The sequence below is a fragment of the Caretta caretta genome, chromosome 3, assembly GCF_965140235.1.
Source record: "Caretta caretta isolate rCarCar2 chromosome 3, rCarCar1.hap1, whole genome shotgun sequence".
In the NCBI taxonomy this organism is placed as follows: Eukaryota; Metazoa; Chordata; order Testudines; family Cheloniidae; genus Caretta; species Caretta caretta.
Genome location: NC_134208.1, coordinates 169851742 through 169875617, shown reverse-complemented (window position 1 = coordinate 169875617; position 23876 = coordinate 169851742). Strand labels below are relative to the sequence as shown.

The window sequence follows — 23876 nt, the reverse complement described above, 5'->3', positions numbered from 1 at the left end:
ATCGCTAGCCTCAGAGGCTCACTGTGACCCTCCACGTAACTCTTCTCTCTCTAGAGACGAGGGTCACAATCTACTGAGCCATTTTCATCATAAGCCAGCAAGGGAGGTGAGGAAGTTATCCTTCCTTGCACAGTCTCTGTCTCCCAGTCTCAGTGATTAATCAGGGGGCAAAGGTGGGGGGGGGGGGAAGCCGGGCCCACCCTCTACTCCAGGCTCCAGCCCAGGGACCCTAATAGTATCAGCTATGGTAGCTGACCTTTTAGAAACATGACATGTACAATTCCCTGGGCTACTTCCCCCACAGCAGCCCTCACTTCCTCAAGCTCCACTTCACCCTTACCTCAGGGCCTCCTTCCTTGTGCCTGATACAGTGTGTACTACTCAGTCTCTCCAACAGCGCAACTTCCTCCCACAGCTCCTGACATGCACAGCCACTTGACTAACTGGGAGGCTTTTAACTAGTTTCAGCCAGCTCCTGATTGGCTTCAGGTGTCCCAATCAACCTAGCATTCTCCCTGCCTTCTGGAAAGTTCTTAATTGGCCCGAGGTGTCTTAATTGACCTGGAGCAGCTGCCATTTCATTTATCCTGGTACCAGGGATTTGTTTAGCCCTGAGCTAATATATCTATCTCCCACTACTTTTCTATGGCCATCTGGCCTTGCCCCATCACTATATATATATATATATATATATATATATATATATATAAAAAATTCTGTTCAGTCAGTTTTCAGTATTTCTTTTGCAGACCCCTTAGGCATAGTTTGCGGACCCCCAGGGTCCGTGGATTACAGGTTGAGAACCACTGGTTTAGAACACTCTGCTAACATTAGGGCTCCAATCTACTAGGACTCAAGGCAGCCTCTAAAGCTTTCTTCTGAAGTATACCAACTTCAAATCTCTGTAAGGCAGCCATTTGGGATTAGTCCATACTTTTACTAAACATTCCGTAGTAGAAGCCTTGAAGTCTCATGCCTCTCTTGCAGAACTCTACTGCAAACATTGTTTAAGTAGACTCCAAACACCTGGCTCCTCATAGCAGGTCATTGTTTGGGAGTCAACAAGAGTGGAATACATATGGATGAGTGCTTGAAGAGGTAAAATTATTTAAATTTAAAGTAATTGGGGGTTCTTCAACATGTATTGTCCTTATATATTCTGTGACCCTTCCTCTTTCCCTACTACTATGGAGGCCTATAATGCTTGGATTCTGTGGCGACAAAGTAACTGAGTAGTGATTGGGCCTGCTCTTTCCTTAAGTCCTCTGTACAGGAGGACAGTCAATGCATGCGCAGTCCCAATGGGCATTGCTGTCCATGTGTGCACCAAGAGTGGAAAATATATATGAGCACACCTTGAAGAACTTCAGTTGCTATATAGGCAAGTAATTTTTCTTTCTTATATAGAAAGTTTACACTCTTACTTCAGTTTCATATTGAGGTATGTATTAACAATAACAATAGTCACATGCAGCCTATAAAATTTATTGAAAAATATCACAAAGGAGTGCAAAATAAAAATGAGTGGTGGATTTAAAAACAAAATATTTTAAAATGGAGGGAAATTCCCTCCAGATTATAATAATTTTAGAACGGGTCAGATATCAGCCCCAATTTAATGGGCAGTGTTCTCTTAAAGCAAATATAAAAGATCAAAATCACAGGTGATTTTTTTTTTCCTTCTTGATTTTTTTTTAAACATGTTTAAATCTAATCTGGCATAGATAATGATGACTTAAATTTGCAAGCACACAGTAGATTAATATTGTAACACTTTCTAAAAAATGTTTCTCTCCTTGCTGATTCCCTAGAAAGCTTATTTATTTGAATTTCTGTGACAGAATTACTTACTGCTGTATACTAAACACTTGGTACTAAGGGTGTAAACTGATGTACATTGAGTTATGAACCTCAGTTCCTAGAAAGACTTTTACTTTGTAATAATTTGTATAAATTCTATACAATATATAAACCAAATAACTTTTAGTGAATAGTTCATAAAATTAATTTAGGAACTAGTTTAGCTTTTTTGTCATAGATTTGTACTTATGACTGAGCCATATGATAAACTATAATAAATGCTTTGACAGAAAATGTAATGGAGTAAAAATTCTGGTTTTGATCTGTTTGCAATCTTAATGAAAATTAATTCATATAACGATTATACCCAGTCCTCACCCCTTTGTCAGTGGGTGCAGAAGGTCCTAGATGTTGTGAATTTTTATGTTAGGGAGGAGCGAGTCCTTAGAGTTCATGAGGAAGTCCACACCAGTCTGCAACTGAACAACTCAGCTGGGATTTGCTGCCCCTCAGACTACATGAGTTTTGATGGAGGAGGCCAATGGATTAATCACTACATGGCTCTGCTGGCTTTTTTCCTCATTCCCATATCCTGTGTACATTATAGGGTGTGTACCTCATCTGTGTGCTGCTCTAGTCTGAAGGCTACAGTAGCAGTCATGGAATTGTTCTGTTGCTTTTAGAAGGAGAATTCCAGTAGACAATTGTGATGGTTCTCAGGGCATCCAGGACTGGGGTCACCTTGCTACCTCCCGCCTCCAGCGTGAGGGAATCTCGCCTGTGGTGGCTGGGTGTTAGGTTGGTGGTGTTAGGGAGCTATCAGCCACTTGACTGCTCTCCTCCATCCCTGACTTCAATATGCAGGTTAACGATAGGTGCACCCCAGTAACTGAGTGCCTTTGAAGTGTTCCCCTGTGATATCCAAACTCTAACATTGGCTGCTCACAGAAATCCCAGATCCTCTGCCCCCAAAGGAGAGTTGTCATAAATATAAAGGGAAGGGTAACCACCTTTCTGTATACAGAACTATAAAATCCCTCCTGGCCAGAGGCAAAACCCTTTCACCTGTAAAGGGTTAAGAATCTAAGATAACCTCGCTGGCACCTGACCAAAATGACCAATGAGGAGACAAGTTACTTTCAAAGCTGGGGGGGGGGGGGGGGGACAAAGAGTGTGTCTGTCTGTGTGATGCTTTTGCCGGGAACAGAACAGGAATGGAGTATTAGAACTTGTTAGTAAGTAATCTAGCTAGAAATGCATTAGATTTCCTTTTGTTTAAATGGCTGGTAAATAAGCTGTGCTGAATGGAATGTATATTCCTGTTTTTATGTCTTTTTGTAACTTAAGGTTTTGCGTAGAAGGATTCTCTGTTTTTAATCTGATTACCCTGTAATCCTGATTTTACAGAGGTGATTCTTTTACTTTAATTAAAATTCTTTTAAGATCCTGATTGATTTTTCATTGTTCTTAAGATCCAAGGGTTTGGGTCTGTGTTCACCTATGCAAATTGATGAGGATTTTTATCAAGCCTTCCACAGGAAAGGGGGTCTAGGGCTTGGGGGGGATATTTTGGGGGGAAGACGTCTCCAAGTGGGCTCTTTCCCTGTTCTTTGTTTAACACACTTGGTGGTGGCAGCATAGGATTCAAGGACAAGGCAAAGTTTGAGGAAGTTTTTAACCTAAACTGGTAAGAATAAGCTTAGGGGGTGTTTCATGCAGGTCCCCACATCTGTACCCTAGAGTTCAGAGTGGGGAAGGAACCTTGATAAGAGTGTACTCCACTTTTACCTTAAACCCCTGCTCATAACAGTGAGCACTAATAAAACAAAAGAAAATTTATTTAAAAAAGGATAGACATTATATTAGAAATAAGAAGGAGTGATTGGGAAAAAACTGGTTACAATACAAACAAAATCATAAAACACACACTTGGGTCTACACTTGTCTTTTCAGCCTAGTAAAGTAGGTTTTCCCCTCTCCCCACCCAAAGTTCAGTCTGTTACAGAGCTGGCTGGCTTCACAGGAACCAGGATCAAATTTTTCATGAAAACACCACAAGATGTCTCCTCAGTAAAAGGATAGAGTACCTTTCCTCACCTTGTGTTACACTGAAAGTCATTTATCTTTATTCATAGTCATGGTGATTCTCTGTCGTAATGTTCCTTTTTCATCTCCAGGTGGTTTCAATTGTTTGCAGTTGTCTCTGATGGTTTCCAGTGAAAGTCTTGGGGTGGAGCAAGGCTAGATTGTTGAAGATCACTATATTAATGCAAAATGTTGTTTGTATTTATTAAGTGCAAAGTGGATGCGACGAGAATCCAGGCAAAGTTAAATCATGGGTAATCCTCCTCACTTTTTGCCCTTTTAGATATTGTTCATGATGTGTAAGAAGAGCAGCCAACTTTGTTTTTTCTGCTATCTTAATACTCTCTCGGCTGTAGTTGCAAGATTTTTCATTTTATAAATCCTATATCTGATTTATCTTCACAGCAGTAACAGGGAGTCACTGAGCCAACATGAAGTGACATAAGATAAACTGAAAAAAGGCTGCTGTTATTCCAAATAAGAGCACACGGTGCAGTTATACCAATATAGTAATGCCAGTAAATTTCCCTGTGTGGACAAGCCTTTAGATTTTGGTTTTATTTAGTGACATGTTAGACATATTGTACATGTTTTATAAGTTAGCCATTAGATGGCACTGTCTATTAGCTAAGGTAACTTCATATCAAATTCTATATTTACATTTTCCTTTTTTGTACTTTGGAAACAACATAAACTAAACCAGCGGTTCTCAAAATTCATTGCACCGCGACCCTCTTCTAGGGTCGTGTTGTAATTTTTGTTGTCAGGAGTGGGGACCGAAGCCTGAGTCTGCTGCCCCAGGTTGGGGGGGGGGGGGCCCAAGCCCCACCACCTCAGGTGAGGGTGCCAAAGCCCAAGTCAAAGGGCTTCAGCCCCGGGCAGGGGGCATGTAACCTGAGCCCTACTGCCCAGGTTTGTCCCCAGGCAGTGGGGCTCAGGCTTCAGCCCCGGGCCTCAGCAAGTCCCGACCCACAGTTTGAGAACCTCTGAACTAAACTGAAAAAAGGCCACTGTTATTCTGAATAAGAATATCCACAGTGGGGAATTGATCAGTATAACTATCGTGGAATAATTATACCTGTATAGTAATGCCAGTAAATTTCCCTGTGTAGGCAAGCTCTAAGTGATTGAATGAAGTAAGACCTATTTCCTTAGTGATATTTGTCAGTAGTATTGCAATATATAGTAATATAGTAGTAATTGAATATTTTCAGTGTTCATAAAGCATTATTAGAGTATTATATTTTTTTTCAGTGTAATATAGTATAGACTGTCCCTCATGCATGTTGACTTCACTTTGTTTATTGAACACACTAATTGATCCAAACAACATGTTTAACTGTTAGTGCTGTTAATTATAGGGGAATTGATAGTTAAGGTTGAATAAGCTCTGTTCTGATGCCATGTTTTCAATCTATCATAACTTTCCAAATTTTTAACTTTTTGGGCTGAAATTTTTTAGCCTGAGTCTCTGTCTGAAGGTTTTGTTTTCTTCTTAAGCTTGAGCAATTAAAAAACAACAGAACTTTGAAAGTAGTTTATGTGCATGGGGAAATCCATTTTCTCATTTATTAAAGAAAAATGAAGGAGAAAAAGTTGTGACTTTAATAGCTGTAATTGCTAAAACAGAGAATATAGAGCTGAAATTTGGCATGGTAGTAGTCCTATTTATGGTGAAATTTGTTCTTGACAGTTGTATCCATTTGAAAATTATACTTCACTCATGAGCAATATAGTTGATACAAATGTTTAATATTATAAATACACCTTGGCTCTGCTGTGTATGCTTGGTTATTTTAGTTAGTCCCCCGAAATATTCCAAAGCATCCAAACCAAATTTCTAAATGTTTCTGAGAAATGCTAAACCTTTTTTAAACAAAAAACCCCCCCAAAAACTTGCTGCTGCTTCTTTCCCCACTAAAATTCCCTCTTAACCTAGAGCACTGTATACAAGTTGAGAATGGGACTTAATATTATTCTTTTATATTTATTATTTGTACTACATTAGCACATAGCCCTCGTCAAAGAACATTACGCTAGGTACTAGTTAAACAAATAACAAGAACATAGTTCCTGTGCTGTAGAGCTTTACATTTTTACATAGAACGAGTATATTTTGCATAGTAGGCTGTAGTCACGGCTCACCTCATACTGAGCCATTATTATCTAGCAGTATCCAGAAAGCTTCATGGCAGAGTTAAATTTTAAGAAAGATAAAATAGTGGCTTTATAGATTTTTTTTTTTTCCCCCCACACATAAAGGGTGGCATGGAAAGGGATAAGTGGAAAAATTGTGGAGGCATTTATGAGAGAAGCGAATGACTAGCCAATCAAGGTGGGCATTATTGGTAAAATGAAGGCAGGAGATCAACTGTTATGATAGACAGTAGAGCTGATAGGTACATCTAGTCTCAATGTTGAAGAGCTTACAAGGTATTGACAAGAAGCTTATATTTCATGCAATGGAGAAAGGGATAGTCAGTGGAAATTTTCAAAGAAAGTGACTTGGGCAGAATGATGAGCCAGGAAGATGATCCTAGCAGCAGTGTTTTGAATAAGCTTGAGTGGAGCGGGGAGGCTGCAGATATAATACAATATGCTCCCCAAAGATGATACTCTTGGTTGCAATATCTGTCACATACTGTCTGGGCCAGAATTTGTCCCTTATCCTGATTTTCATTGCCTAATAGCTCAGTATAAGGGTCCAACAATTGGGAAAATGTTACAAGTTGCTAAATATATATTGTGTTTCTTAGGGGAAAAAAGTGAGTAATAATATGTGATTATATAATTAGCCTGTGGATGAAGCCCAAGGACCTAAGATTGCATCCACAACCTTCAGTGTGGGAGCTCCTGAGTTTTGAATGCTTGTTCTTACAGCTGAAGTTTTTATATGTGTTAGTAAAACAGCATGGATTAAAACTTGTTTTGTCCTGTTGCTTAATATCATGATTTCCAATGAAATGTGAGGAAGGAACTGTAAAGTAGGGAGACAAAATATAAGAAAATGTTTGCAAATTTTTATGTTTCTTTATAATTTTTTTTTTAAAGGTAAGCAAAACTTTTTTAGAAAGAGCTCTCCCTAAAGTTATTCACAGATCTCCCACTGACTTAAGTGGAAGCAAAACAACTCAATCAGGGTCATCCTTACCCATGTGCAAAGTATGCAGTTGCGTAGGGCACCAAGAAATTTGGGGCACCAAATTGCCCCAAATTTCCTTGTGCACTACGCAGCTGCGTGCTGCTCCAATGGCCAGCCCGATTCCCCCGGCCGGCTGAGCTGCCCAGGAAAGTTGCCCCTGCCCCTGCTCCTGCTCTGCCTCTTCCCCATTGTCCCCGCCTCTTCCCACCCCTGCCCTGCTCCACCTCTTCCCCTGAGCAACATCCCAGGGGACTGCAGCAGGGGTCGGGCGTACTCCGCACTCATGGGGTGGCAGGAAGTCGAGTGACCCAGCCCCAGCCCGCTCTGCACCACTGGTGAGTGCTGGGGGGGTGGTTCCCCTGCTCCCCAGGGCTGGGAGCCAGGAGAGCAGAGTGGAGCAGGCTGGGGCCGGGTCACTCCACTTCCCGCTGCTCCGTGAGTGTGGGTCGGGCCTGCCCTGCACTCACTGGGCGGCAGGAAGTGGAGCGACCCGGCCCCAAGCCGCTCTGCTGGCTTGTGCTGGGGGGTGGTTTCCCCCTACCGCCCAAACCTGCTCCTATCCCCCTGCAGAGGCCTGGGGGCTGTGTAGGGCACCAAAATGTCTAGGGACGGCCCTGAACTCAATATCTGTTTAAGACACTTTTGTTTTTCTATGGGTGAGTAGGTGACACCTGAATATTATTAAAATACAGAGTGTGTTCTATCATATATTTTAATCCAGAATATTAAAACTGTTGGAGTAACAGTGGATCTATTTTTTCACTTTGGAAACATTAGAGCAGAAGGCTGAATAAAACCTTACCATTTTAATTATGGTATTTTATTTATGGTAAACTAAAGATGTTGTTGTATAGTAGCTTGCTACAAGTACAGTATTACCCAGGTGAATAATAATTCCATATTTTGAAGCCCTGTGTATTTAACTTGCTTTTCTCAACCAACAATTTATCTTTTAAAGAGACTAAAACACTAAGATAGCCTTCAGGTTCAGTTGCGTGGTATTAGAGAAGTGATCAATATCATGGGTGTTATAATTAACTGTAAAAGAAGATATTTTTATTATCTGTAAACTACTCTACTGATACAAACATAGAAAATTATAGCTTTTATTGCTATCTAATCAATCTTGACATTTCACTTAAAAACTAACTCTGATGGAGTTTCATTGTGATATGGGTTGTTGGCAAGAAATATATATCCAGTATGTGGAGGAGAATAAAGGATGGATAGGATGAATCTTGATCTGAATCACTTCGTCATTCATTGTATGCATTTTGTATGGCAAGAGGGAAAGTTCACATGTAACTTCAGAAAGACAGTTGATTAAAATTACACTACAATGAGTAATCTTTGCACTAGAATAGTATCAGCTAGACAATTACATTTTAAAAATGTCAATATACACATGTAAAAATTAATGATTTTTCTAAGAACTGATTCAGAACAGATATTTTAGCACTTAAATTTAAAGTAATGAAGAAAACAAAGGCTAGAACCTGTTAGATGAAAGTTGCTGCAAAAAAATCCAGTATCTAAAGTAGAAAGCAGGTATACTTTTTTCTGTTCAAGTTGCTTTTCACATATGGCCTGATTCAAAGCCCATTGAACTCCCATGGATTTCAATGGGCTTTGGATCAAGCCCACAGTTACTTAATTTGTGCAAAGAGCAGGTAAGATTTCATCTGTGAAATAAATAATTAAAGCTTCATTAACATAGAGTTAGGTTACCATATGGCTTCATACATTACTGGACAGGTGAGAACTACACTACATTGCATGAGCTCCAAAAATAATTTGCCTTAAATTACACATTCTAAATTAATCCATTTTTTAAAAAAAAATGTTTTGTTTTGTATTTTATATATCTGAAGATCTACATTTTTATTTGACTTCAAGATATATTTAAAGATGATTGTTTTTTTGATAAGGAGAATTGTATAGTACATTTGAAACTGCTTGTTGTAACATATTTTAATAGACATTAGATTTGAGAGAGCGGCACTAATTTTCATGTTTTAAGACAGCTCAGCTAAAATAAGGTAAGTTTGTACTCTAATTTAGTGCTAATTAGTAATCAAAATGTATTAATGTAATATTTCCATAATATTATTGTAAACTAAGTATACTTTCTATAACATTAATTTTCACAGCCAGTGAATACATTAGTCATAATACCAACTTTGTGGTAAGGCATTTGAGTTTTTTTAATACGTTGAAAAAGCGTTATTACGTTAATTACCATATACCATTTTTTCAGCCATTATTTTATATTGTCTAGCATATAAGTGGAGGATAATTATCAAGTTAGTGAAATAAAATATGTGAATTTGATCAGTTTACAGAAAGTATTTTGATTTAAAAAAATACCATCTTTCTGCTCTAGTTTGATAGTCACTGGAAACTCTCAATTTTTTTTCTTTTACACTTTTAATGGTTCAGTGAATGTCCATTTGGATTGTTAGTTAGAATTTATGTGAATACATATTTTGAATGAAAAGAATTTCATGCATAGATATGCTAAAGACCATCTCTTACACATAGTAAGATGCTTCTTATTGTTTTCTGTCCAGGGAGCACAACTGGTTAACACTTGAACTATGAGAAACTAATTTAGGGATTTATCCAGTCATCATTATTCGTAATATACTACACTGTTAGTGATCATACCTTCACAAAAGTATTGAAGATCAAATACAGTTTTAACGCAATACAGTTTTACTTATTTTATTATGGCTTTTATAATAGCATTAAAAAGTAAAAATATTTTAACTCGATAATATATTCAGTCCACGTACAAGCAGTTTAAGATCCTACATGTATGCAAATTGGAAATTATCTTTTTCGTATCAAAGTCCAATGGTGGTATTAAATTACATTAATAATTAGTCTTTCTGGAGCTAAAGTTTCAGTCTTTTTGTAAGGTTAGATACTGTGCTTTCTTCACTTCAGAATGATGTCATCAGGTACTGTATATCCATAGAGAGCGGCATAGCTCACTTACAGGGTTTTTTATTTTCTTTCTTGAGTACTGCTTGACTAATTCATTTAATACTAGGCCTACTGTATTGTGGAATAAACCGCTTTATTGTAGGTTCACTTCTGTTTCAGGGTTCATGTTGAATAGATCAGAGTCACCTTTGAGGTTGACGGGAATAGGTCTGTGCATTATAAATGTGTTTGATACAAGCACTTCCAGTTGTTTTGTTTTAATTTTAAATAGCAGGGTGCATAATACTTGAAAATATCCTTTGCTTTTAGGATGAAATAATTGTAGTTAGCTTGGATGGTTAGAGTTCTAATTTAAAAATAAAAACAACAAACTATTTCATACCCTCTGTCCCATGTGGGGGCACTGATCAGAAACCCACTAACCAGCAGAAAAACAATTGCAGACTTGGCAAATAAGAGTCCATTTTCCTTCTGCTGGTGACATTCATGTGCTGTCTGCATATTTAAACATTGAAAGACACAAGACACTTGCTTATGTGCTTTTCATGCAGGATGCTTTTAAAAATAAAAAATAAAAATGTAGCTGGCCAGTTACCCAAGGCCTGTGTAATTTTCGGCCATTTGCCCTTTTCACTCTGCTTGCCCAGTCTCCTTCCCTTTTTGTAGCTTTCTGATGAGAAGTTTAAAAAAAAACAGAATAAACAAATAGATAGCAGCATACCAGAGGATTGATTAATGTAAGGTAACAACAATTTATAACTTGGTAAAACATGAGGCCCCTGACTTTGTATGTATAATGGATCAGAGACCTGATTGAACGATGCTGCTGAACCAGTTTTAGTACGGTTGGTTGTGGCTGGGTGCTTGGTGTGGCGTGAGCCAAAGAAGTATCAGCATAGAGGGTGTATTACTGTGCTGTATGCATCCAGCCTGAAATGTAAGCGGTCTTCTGACCTCCTCTGGATCTTGATCTTTGTCAATCTGGTTAATGACCTGGGTACAACAGAGGTGGCTATGGTTGTGTGTGTTTGATGATCTTCTCCTAGTGGTGGATGAAGGTCAGGTATCCCTGCTGATGTTGTTACATCTGTTAGTTTTCTTCAGTACAATTAACCACGAGGTTTTGTTGGCTTATTTGTGGGGTGGAGAAGGCTGCTTTTGAGTTGTTTAGTGGGTACTCTCACAGGGTGGTGGTAGGCTACTTCTCCAATATGAATGTGCTCTCCTGTGTGGATCTTCAGGGGATCCATCTTGTCATCACATGCTTAAAAAAGTGGACTAGGTCATTAGGAGGGTTAGTATGGAGACATGGATTGTATTGTATTCAGTATTCTGATGTACAACTTTGTCTCCACCTCAGCTCCGTAATGGTCAGATGCATTACTAACTGTCTGTGGAAGACGGACTGAAATATGGAAGGGGGAAAGCTGGCTGAGACTCAGTCCAGTCAAAATGAAAATGATTTTGGTTGGTTGAGGGAAGCAACCAGAAGATATGGCAGGAAATAATATCAGCCTTCTTTGGTTGAAGTATGTGTACTATTTTGTAGATTGAGTTTGCAAGCTGAGAGTCAGGTTTAAACTCCCAACCTCTGCTAGAAGAGCAGGATCAGCTACAGTTAGGTTGGCTTTTTTCATCTCTGCTGTCCAGAAGTGTACACTTATGTATTCCATGCATTAGTCACCTCGAGATTAGACTAGTGCAATGTATTCTACATGGGGCTACATATTAAATCCATCTAGAAACTGCAACTAATGCAAAATTCAGTAGTCCTCTTGTTAAGTGATGTGTCATTTCATGACCATATTAAGCTAGTACTCTATGGCCTTGTCTATATAGGTGGGGGACAGGGGGTTACTACACACTAACCTGAGTTTGTGCACATTGAAATGGCCTTTATGTACACAACACAAACCCTTGAAAAGCACAGTAACTCCCTAACTGTGCAATCAGTAATACACTTTCAAAGTGTAGTAAGTTCTTTGCAAATTGAGTTAGTGCAAATTAAGTGTTTGAGTGCACTGAATGCTCCTTCACACTACTTTATCAGTCCTCCAAGTGCTATACCACACTGTTTTGCGCGCTGCTGTGACCAACCTCTCTGTTCACCTGTGTGCCCTCCACTGCTCCGGGGTCAAATTGATCTCCCCTTCCCTGTTTAAAATCTGGCATGGGGCCAGGATTTGTACGTTGTATTCAAATCCAGGAACAATCAGTATTACAGTGGTATTACAGCAGTGCTACACAATATCTTATGCATCCACGCAGAGCCATGCAGAGATCTTGCCATCTGGGGAGACGCAATAGTGCAGCCATTTCTTGCCATCAACCACCACAATAAAGACATGTCCATAGATTTTTGTGAAGTAGCTGGCTGTGAAGGGTCACAGCTGGGACACTAATCCGTGTAATCTGAAGAGCGAAGAGCAAAGAGCTTAGGATCCTTTACAAGAAAACCAGGGGTGCAAATCAAATCTCCAGTAATACCCCTGTATCCTGTCCATTTTATGGGGAGGTGGACAAGATGTTTTTTTTTAGGCACACCGCTATCAAACCCAGCTCATGTGTGGACAGTGCTGACACTGTTGCTGCCACCAGCAAGGAGACTGAATCCCAAGAAAGACCAAGATTCAGAGGAGAATGAGGAGATCTTCCCAAACAGCAAAGGCTCTCTTCTCCAACAAAACCCTAAGGGTGTCCATACAGATACCCCAGCCAGATACTCAAACCAGGACACAGGATGATAATCCTTTTTGAAGGGACCTCAGCATGTAAGTATCTATCATTATAATTTATTATTGTTGTTTTTGTTTGTTTTATTTTATTATGCTTTTCAGCGGTAGTAACTTATTGTACCTGGTGGCTGCTGCCATTTATAATGGATATGAGCTGGGAGCCTTTCTGAGCTTCTAGCCGCTGCTTCCCTCTCTCCCTCACCCAGCGGTGTCTCCCTTTCTTCCCCCTTCCCACCAAACACATTTTGAAAATGGCAACTGAGCCAGGTATTCAGCCTTTAACTCATACTGACATCCCAAACATTGATTGTTTACATACCCATGGCATGGAGGGCATATATCCATCTACTTATTTCCTTTTCCCTGCCTGCCTCTCTCCTGCGTGGTGAATGCTGATTTCCTCCCCCCCTGCCCCTACCCAGCAGCCCTATTTGCATGCCCAAACTGGCACCCACATACTGTGGCCCTAACCCGTCTCCCCTTGGGCAGTAGATTCAAATAATGAAACCTTGTAGTTGTACAAAGTTTTAAAAGTTTACTGAAACAATCAGTGCAGGAAAAAAGGGTAGGTTAGGTTTCACAATTTATATGAGGGGTATATGGGATTACATACCTATACAGCTATTTAGGCTATTACTTCCAGCTGAGGCACATCAAATACCCTTTTCAACATTGCAACCAGCATTTCATACAGGAAAGAAGTTTAGGTTAGTTTTGTTTTCAGTTTAGCTTAGTTAGTGTACAAGAAGAATATGTAGGTAAAGGGATTGCATAGATTTACAGCTTTTGAGGCCACTCGCTCTGGTATATCAAGTACCTTTTCCTCACTGTAATCAATTAGGCAAATGTTACATAATGACATTTCATAACATTGTATAGAAAGACTGGGAGCCATTAAGGTTTCAAACAATCAATGCAAACCCCAATCTATTTCTTGCTGCACGTTCTTCATGTCTGCAGAGGAGTTAAAGCAGAATTAAAGGCAAAGAAGTGCTCTCTATTGGTACGGACATTCCATGGTTGCCCTTCCATTCTTGCAGCACTTCTAGGGGGTCCATCTTGGTGAATAACATCACCATATTGCTGGTCTGCCCTTTGCCCTTTTGAATAAGTTCCTTCTCTGCCTTCTAGTCACCTACGTCAATGTAACGTCACCAAGAGTCAAGATTGCCTTAAAAGGGGATTACTGCCCAGCCCCTTCTTACACCCTAGCCATTCCCACCCTTGTTGTCTACACCCACCATCCAGACATTTAACATAAAGTTACAGCATACGCTGTAAGACCCAACCTAGGATACACACGTACCCTACTCATCTACATCACCCATCCATACGCTTATTGCAAAGCTTCAGCATGAACTATAAGACTTAACCCAGGAAACATACACACCCAGTCGCCTCCCCAGACATCCTCAAAACTATGACATGTACAGTAGGACACATATGCATAAGAGGAACAAGGATGAACATGACTTACCCTCTCTGATGTCTTCCAAAACTGAGATGAAATTCAGAAATGGAGGGAATGCTTTCCTTCTTTTGAAGTAGTACTAATCTGAACAATAGCTACTTGTGTTTTTTTTTTTTTTTTATTAATCCCTTCCCCCAGCTATTGCACCTGATTTGGTGAGACCTTCAAGGACAGGGCATTTATCAACATCTGGCAAATTTGAGAGGGAAGAAATGGATGTCAGAGGAGGAGACGTTTGGAGTTCTCCTGATGGACTCGTAGGGTATGTCTTCATTTAAAATGCTGCAGTGGCAGTGCTTCAGTGTGAACGCTCACTACAGCAACAGGAGGGGTTTTCCTTACTGTAGTTAATCCATATTCCTGAGAGGCAGTATCTAGGTCAACAGAAGAATTCTTCTGTCAACCTAGCACTGTCCACACCGGGGTTAGGTTGGCATAGCTATGTCTTTGAGGGGTGTGGATTTTTCACACCCCTGGGAGATGTAGCTATATAGATATAAATTTTCAGTGTAGAACGAGTGCAAAGCCACCACACACCAGAAGCGTGTTTTGCTGGTTGAGTAGGAGAAGGATAGGCAGCTGGCCAGAGACAGCATGGACCTGACCCAGATTAGCATTGCCCTGACCAAGGATGCTGTAGAGAAGGATTGAGACATGCAGAGGCAGCTCCTGGAGGCAATTAACAGGCAAAATACTTTGCTGGAACATATTATTACTGCTAGGCCAACAGGCAGTGCAGCATCCTCAAGCAGGACGTTGTCACGTTCTCCAACCCTTAGATAACACTGATTACTGGGATCAGCAGCAGATATACCCTGTGGTTGCCCCACAAGCTTGTAGTCGGTGGCCATTCCTTCTCAAGTCCCAGCACTGGGTGGCAAGAACAGCAGTGCACGAGGGCCAAGCCTGTTTGAACTCTCCACGGCAACAGAGACTGTTCTCCCACACCACTCTAGCCCTTAAGGCAGGGTGATCAGAAGGAGAATTAAGACCTTCATATGCCTGTGACCAGGAGTGTGTGCTACCTCTTTCCCATTGCTATCTGATGACTCCTTCCCACTGCACTGTTTGTAAATGTTCACTAGTCACACATTGTCACTTTCAAGTTGTATATTATGTTTGTTTGTTTGTAAATTTGAAATGTTATCCAAATTTTATTTTTCTATATTTTTGAACTGGCACAATTTATACAATAACGACCATTAAATGTACCTTAAAGAAACTACAATGCATGGAATACACCAAGACTCCCAGTTTCCACATAAGAGCACTATATTTGGTTTTAAAAAATCATAGGAGCCTCCTCAAAATGTGAAATATATGATAAAACCTAAATGTGCCACACCAGCACTGTATGACTTTATAAAAATTCATAAAATCCTCTCCAGTACTCAACAAACCTACAATGCTTCCCCTCCCCTAAATTACTACTGAGGGCACAGCAGAATGTTTTCAAACCCCAACCTTAAAGAAAAAGCAAAAGACATACCTGATATTGTGCTGTGGCAATTCTCACTTTGCAATAGATGCCTTACTGGCTGCTCAGACTGCCTAGAAAACCTCTGCACCATTGCCTCTCACCTACTCTTGAGGCTCTGCCACTTGCTCTCTCTTTTGTACAAAATACAGCATGCATTTGTAATCTGAGGCAAGTCTTGCTCTGCAGCCTCTAACCTTGTCATGAGAGAGCACCACCTGCCTTTCAATGTGCCAAATGCATGCTGTCATCCTGCAACTGCTCAAGGTATAGTTGAACTGTTCCTTTCCTCTATCCTATATGGCTTCATCAGCAAGGGACGCAGAGGATAAGCGGGGTCTTCCAGAATGATAGAGATAATCTCAACATAATTAATGTTGGTAGTGATTCTGGGGACAAATCCTCCATTATTCATTAAGGCAAACAGTTGGGAGTTCTGAAAAGATCCTAACATAATGAACCTTTCCAGACCACTCTGCATTAATGTTTGTGAACCTGCCACAGTGACCAACCAAGCCTTGTAGCACTGTAGAGAAATATCCCTTTCTGTTTATAGACTTGAGGCCTGGTGGAGGGGTGGGGAGCAAATGGTAGGCACATGGGTCCCGTTAGTTGCCCCAGTACAATTTAGGAACCCCCTGCGTGCAAAGCTATCAATAACCTGTCAAGTATCAGGGGGTAGCCGTGTTAGTCTGTATCCACAAAAACAAAAAGGAGTACGGTGGCACCTTAAAGAGTAACAGATTTATTTGCACATAAGCTTTCATGGGTAAAAACCTCACTTCAACTCCTTGTTGCTTTTTATCAATAACCTGAGTGTTGGTAAGCTTTTTGACTTAGGGCATTTGTCCCTTTTGCATTGCAGTGATGACCAATATATGTTATAGATAAACAGCATATATATGTTAGTTTGCATTAAGCACAAATAGCATAGCAGTTATAAAGCAAGGCCTACAACTGGCCTATACCTTTGCTACAATCCTGTTCTCTTATGTTAAATATCCCATAACACCTTGCATTAGCTGAAGTAAGTTTTGGCACAAGCAGATAGGAAACATGTCAAAATCAAGATAAATTCATTCTATGTCTTTATACAAGCTAGGGAAATACCTACACAAACCAGTACCTGGAATGCTAGTATCCAAAACAAAGATAAGGAAGGAATGAAACAGCAAGCTAGGGAACCGGGACAAACTGATGGGTTGGATTTTAGTGATGTGTAAAGAGATGTATAACTTGCAAAATCATCATAAATAATACCAGATGAACTGTGTACTTTTGGGAGCATATTTTCAGAATAAGGTGAGAGTAACAGCTGCAGGCGATGGCTTCTTGAAGACTGGTATTGTATAGAACCTTTTCCCTGTATTGTATTATTATTGGCTTATAGCAATAAACCTGACTAACCTTGATTTATTTGTCTCTTGAGTATATTTCATACTGAACCAAAGTGTGTTCAAGCAATTGATTATACAGTTTATCAACAAAGTGGTGAACCTAGCCAGAAACAATCTAGCCAAAATCTAGTCAGTCGAACCAAGCAGTGCAGGGTCATGACCTAACTGCTTGGAGGGGGATAACGTTCAGTGAGACGTGGAACTCTAGCGTTCATGAATCTCACGTACACTGATGGAGCCAGCCCTGGCTGGGCCGATGAATGCTAAGTGCTCCCACAATTCCAGTACGCACAGGAGGTGCTACTGTGATTTTAAAAAATATATAATAAGTGCTATTTCTGTGGAATGCCTATTCAAAAGTAACTGGTTTTATAGAAAGTGCATGATAAAGCAGTCTAGGCAAAACGCCAATACTTTAAGAATTCCTGGGCAAGAAGTCATTCTTTAAGAATATATAAAGATTAATTACAAGTGAAATTTTCTGGGCAAAACACCCAGATACAGCAAAGGCTAAAATGGTGAAGTGCCAAAGCCCAAGAATTAGCAATTATGATAGCTATAAATAATAATGAGCTACTAAAATTTTTGTAAAAAAAAAAGTAACTAAATATAGGGGCAGTTCGTTTATGAATGACATGAGGCACATAAATGATCCCCAGGATTCATGAGATGAAGTAAAACAAATCAAAGAACTAAGAGAAGGGTTAAAACTAGAAAAAGATCAAAATAGGAAATTAGAACAGCAAGTGGAAGGTATAAGCATCTGTAATACCCGTCTTGCTCACAGTTTACAAGAAATGCAGGGAAGACAAGGAAATTGTCAGACCAGATGCAGCCAACAAAAAGGTGGAAAATCAGGCTGTTGAAGACGGACTAAAAATCTTAAAGCTGTACTGAGTTGCCCAAAATCAGTTAATCACAGTAAGGAGCAGAGCACTTCTGTAATCCATTAAAAGTGCAGACAAAAGCAACAGGCACTTGGGGAACAATTTCATATTTTGTGGGAACAGGTAGCAAGCCCCACTCTTCACCAGAGGGGGTTAAAAATGAGAGGTCTTCCTTTCTACCCCCTACTCTAACCCACAGAACCCCCACTCCCTTCTTAGCCCTGGTCTACACTAGGAGTTTAGGTCGAATTTAGCAGCGTTAGATCGATTTAATCCTGCATCTCTCCACACAACTAAGCCATTTTTGTCAACTTAATGGGCTCTTAAAATCAGTTTCTGTACTCCTCCCTGATGAGGGGATTAGCTCTGAAATCGACATCGCTGGATCAAATCTGGGTTAGTGTGGACGTAATTCAACGGTATTGGCCTCTGGGAGCTATCCCACAGTGCTCCATTGTGACTGCTCTGGACAGCATTCACAACTCAGATGCACTGGCCAGGTAGATAGGAAAAGCCCCGCAAACTTTTGAATTTCATTTCCTGTTGGGCCAGCATGGCAAGCTGATCAGCACAGGTGACCGTGCAGATCTCATCAGCAGAGGTGACCATGGAGTCCCAGAATCGCAAAAGAGCTCCAGCATGGACCGAACAGGAGGTACTGGATCTGATCGCTGTATGGTGAGACAAATCCGTGGTATCGGAACTCCATTCCAAAAGACGAAATGCCAAAATATTTGAAAATATCTCCAAGGGCATGAAGGACAGAGGCTATCACAGGGACCCGCAGCAGTGCCGTGTGAAACTTAAGGAGCTCAGGCAAGCCTACCAAAAAACTCAAGAGGCAAACGCCCGCTCGGGGTCAGAGCCACTTCTACGATGAGCTGCATGCAATTGTAGGGGGTGCCCTACAACTACCTCACCCCTGCAAGGTGAGGACTTGTGGATTCCTGCAAGAGGGAAGTCTCACGCAACAGGGATGAGGATTTTGGGGACGAGGAAGATGATAGCGCACACCAGGCAAGTGGAGAAACGGTTCTCCTCGACAGCCAGGAACTGTTTATCACCCTGGAGACAGTACCCTCCCAATCTGGGCTCCTGGACCTTGAAGGCAAAGAAGGCACCTCTGGTGAGTGTACCTTTTTGTAAATATAATACACGGTTTAAAAGCAAGCGTGTTTAATGATTAATTTGCCCTGAAGACTTGGGATGCATTCGCAACCAGTACAGCTACTGCAAAAGTCTGTTAACCTGTCTGGGGATGGAGCGGAAATTCTCCAGGGACATCTCAATGAAGCAGTCCTGGAGGTACTCCCAAAGCCTTTGCAAAAGGTTTCTGGGAAGGGCAGCCTTATTGCGTCATCCATGGTAGGACACTTTACCATGGCAGACCAATAGCACGTAGTCTGGAATCATTGCATAAGAAAGCATGGCAGTGTGTGGTCCCGGTATTTGCTGGCATTCAAGTAACATACATTCTTTATCTCTCTGTGTTATCCTCAGAGTGCTATCATTCATGGTCACCTGGTTGAAATAGGGGAATTTTATTAAGGGGACATTCAGAGGTGGCCGTTCCTGCCGGGCTCTTTGCCTGTGGCTGAAAAGAAATCATCCCCACCGTTACCACGTGGTGGGGGGAGGGGTGAAGTGATCATCCCAGAGAATTGGGTGTGCGGGAGGGTTAGTTGGGTTTGTGCTGCATGTTAAGCCGAAATCATCAGCCCCTCCTTTTAAATGGCCAGTGTGTCTTTTTTCCAATTTTACTCTCCCTTTTTTTCCTCCCGCAGCTGCAAATGTTTCAATGCTGCCACTAGCATCTCCGTCCCAGAGGCTAGTGCAGATAAGAAGGTGAAAAAAACGCTCTTGCGATGAAATGCTCTCTGAGCTCATGCAGTCCACCCAAACTGAAAGAGCCCGGCAGAATGCGTGGAGGCAGACAATGGCAGAGTCCAGGAAAGCACAAAATCGCCTCGAGGACAGGAGGCGGGAGCAACAGGAGAGGTGGCGGGATCAAGAGGAAAAGTGGCGGCAGCATGATGAGAGGAGGCAGGATGCAATGCTGAGGCTACTGGAGGATCAAACTGATGCTCCGGCGTATGGTTGAGGTGCAGGAAAGGCACAGACCGCCACTGCAGCCCTTGTGTAACCAGCCGCCCTCCTCACCCAGATGCCCAAGAATGCAGGGGGGGCCTCCGGGCACCCAACCACTCCACCCCAGAGGACTGCCCAAGCAACAGAAGGCTGGCATTCAATAAGTTTTTTGAAGTGCAGTGTGGCCTTGTCCTTCTCCCGCACCCCACCTGGTGCTTCCCTCCTCCCCCATCCCTCCCGGGCTACCTTGGCAGTTAATCCCCTATTTGTGTGACAAATTAATAAAGAATGCATGAATTTGAAACAACAACGACTTTATTGCCTCTGCAAGTGGTGTTCGAAGGCGGGAGGGGAGGGCGGTTGGCTTACAGGGAAGTAGAGTGAACCAAGGGGGCGGGTTTTCATCAAGGAGAAACAAACAGAACTGTCACACCGTAGCCTGGTCAGCTATGAAACTGGTTTTCAAAGCTTCTCTGATGCGTAGCGCGCCTTGCTGTGCTCGTCTAACTGCCCTGGTGTCCGGCTGCGTGTAATCAGCAGCCAGGCAATTTGCCTCAACCTCCCGCCCCGCCATAAACGTCTCCCCCTTACTTTCACAGATATTGTGGAGCGCGCAGCAAGCAGTAATAACAATGGGAATACTGGTTTCGCTGAGGTTTAACCGAGTCAGTAAACTACACCAGTGCGCTTTTAAACGTCCAAATGCACATTCTACCACCATTCTGCACTTGCTCAGCCTATAGATGAACAGCTCCTGACGACTGTCCAGGGTGCCTGTGTATGGCTTCATGAGCCATGGCATTAAGGGGTAGGCTGGGTCCCCAAGGATAACTATAGGCATTTCAACATCCCCAACAGTTGTTTTTCTGGTCTGGAAAGTAAGTCCCTTGCTGTAGCTGTTCATACAGACCAGAGTTCCTGAAGATGGAAGCGTCATGTACCTTTCCCGGTCATCCCATGTTGATGTTGGTGAAACATCCCTTGTGATCCACCAGTGCTTGCAGCACCATTGAAAAGTACCCCTTTCGGTTTGTGTACTGGCTGCCAAGGTGGTCCAGTCCCAAGATAGGGATATGCGTTTCATCTATCACCCCACCACAGTTAGGGAATCCCATTGTAGCAAAGCTATCCGCTATGACCTGCACATTTCCCAGAGTCACTACCCTTGATAGCAGCAGCTCAGTGATTGCATTGGCTATTTGGATCACAGCAGCCCCCACAGTAGATTTGCCTGCTCCAAATTGATTTCCAACTGACCGGTAGCTGTCTGGCGTTGCAAGCTTCCAGAGGGCTATCGCCACTCGCTTGTGAACTGTGAAGGCTCCTCTCATCTTGGTATTCTGGAGCTTCAGGGCAGGGGAAAGCAAGTCACAAAGTTCCATGCAAGTGCCCTTATGCATGCAAAAGTTTTGCAGCCACCGGGAATCATCCCAGACCCACAACACTATGCGATCCCACCAGTCTGTGCTTGTTTCCCAGGCCCAGAATCGGTGTTCCATGGCATGAGCCTGCCCCATTGCCACCAGGATTGCCAAATTGCCGGGGCCTGTGCTTTGAGAGAAGTCTGTGTCCGTGTCCTCATCACTCTTGTCACCGTGTTGCCATCGCCTCCTCGCCTGCTTTTGCAAGTTCTGGTTCTGCATGATAATGCATGAGGTGTTTACAATGCTCATAACTGCCATGGTGATCTGAGTGGGCTCCATGTTTGCCATGATATGGTGTCTGCAGGAGCAGAGAGTTGCAGGGGAAGTGGAGGTTAGATGACCAGTTTTGCAGACCTACTGCACCGTCTGCTGCCAGGACACAACAGCTGAGCGGGCTGCATGCTTGCCATGGCATGGTGAGACAAGAGCAGCCGAGCAGAGTTGCAGCGGAAGCAGCCCTGTGAGACCACTAGGAGAGCAGGAAAGCAGAGTGGCAGCGGAAGCGGTGGATGACGACGGTTAGCAGTCCTACTGCACCATCTGCTGAAAGCAGTATGGCGCCCGCATGGGAAAAAAGGTGCGAAATGATTGTCTGCTGTTGCTTTCACGGAGGGGGGGTCGACTGACAACATGTACCCAAAACCACACGCGACAATATATTTGCCCCATCAGGCATTGGGAGCTTAACCCAGAATACCAATGGGCGGCGGAGACTGCAGGAACTGTGGGATAGCTACCCACAGTGCAACGCTCCGAAAGTTGACACTAGCCTCAGTACTATGGACGCACTCTGCTGACTTAATGCGCTTAGTGCATTAGTGTGGGGACACCCAGAATCGACTGTATAAAATAGCTTTCTAAAATATTGACTTCTATAAATTCGACCTAATTTCATAGTGTAGACATACATTAGAGCTAGTAATAAACTTTTATCTCCAATATTTTTCAATACAGGTCCAATTTTTCTTTTGTCCTTTCTCAGTTTGCTAAACTTGGTGCTGCTGCCTGTACTTGGAAATGCCCTCACTTAATCTCTTTTGGCGGATGTCACTCTCCCTTCCTACATTGCTTTCTCCTCATTTCTGCCCTCCCTTTCTGTTAAAAATTATAGTTATTACAGAAATCCTTGTTGCACAAAGAGATGCAGAAGCTGAAAAAAACCCAAAGAAACAATCAAAATGGTTAAGGTAAAAATTTTGTAAGTCCAGTAAATAATTTTAGCCCTTCAAGGATGCAGCAGCTGAAGATACTCAACCTTCTTGAAGATATAGTTGCCAAGCAACAGAAATGCTAACTCTGCTTGAAATCCTAGCCACTAGTATAAGAAACATGGGTTTTCCATATTTTTGTATAGCAGTATTCTTAAGATAAAAGTAACAAAGTAATGGAAATTGCCTTAAGTTAACTAAATTAATACTGTACAACAAAGTGGGCAAATAGCTTAATAGAGATTCTTATTAATACTTATTACAAGTTTAAATAAAAACTTGCCTGGTTAAATATTTAGTTCTTTCATTTACCGTTTTTGCTTTCCGAAATGAGTTGTCTTAATACCTGTAAGTTTTAATGCCTTATCTTGAATTGTTATAAATAGTTTTGGCACCATTCGTATTTAATTGTAAGTTTGCCCTTTGTCATGTATATTGTCCTATGTTGTGTGTCACATGACTAATTTTTGTTTTGTTGCAACAAAAGCCAATGTTATACTCATAGTTTAAAAAATTAACATAAGTGGTATCATACTATTTAATATTAAGGCTGGATCATAACCATCATTACATTTAAATTTTTCTGCAAAGCTCAGAAAAGCCTCAGTGATATATGTACATATATAGATAATATATATTTATTTCAGCCTTAATAAATAATGCAATTGCAAACAAAAAGGGTTTTTTAATTAATCAAAGGCTTTTAGATCAAAGGAAAAAAAACCCTGCAGGGCAGCAGTTCTCAAACTTTAGCAACCCAAGGACCTCCATTCTGATTTAAAATGTTTTGGGGACCCCCAAGTCCTGCCGCTGAACCCCAGGCCCCGGCCCCACCCCACCTTTTCCCACCCCCTGCTCACTCCATCCCCCCTTCCTCCATTGCTTGCTCTCCCCCACCCTCGCTCACTTTCACCATGCTGGGGTCGGGGGTTGGGTTGCAGAAGGGGGTGAGAGGTGTAGGCTCTGGGAGGGAGTTTGGGTGCAGGAGGGGGTTTGGGGTGCAGCCTGTGGGAGGGAGTTTGGGTGTGGGATCTGGGTTGGGGCAGGGGGTTGGGATGCGGGAGGGGGTAAGAACTGCAGGCTTGGGCTGGGTGGTGCTTACCCCAGACGGCTCCTGAAAGCGACTGACACATCTCCCTGGCAGCAGCTCCTAGGCATGGGGTCTCCATGCACTGCCCCTGCCTGCAGGCACCGCCCCCCCCAGTTCCTGGCC

General features: G+C 42.0%; 1 protein-coding gene across 3 annotated transcripts in view; it reads left to right on the top strand.

The window, feature by feature from the left end:
* The window catches only part of SYT14 (synaptotagmin 14), a 185477-nt gene that overhangs the window by 45851 nt on the left and 115750 nt on the right, over window positions 1-23876 (top strand). The gene's annotated exons all lie outside the window — the stretch shown is intronic.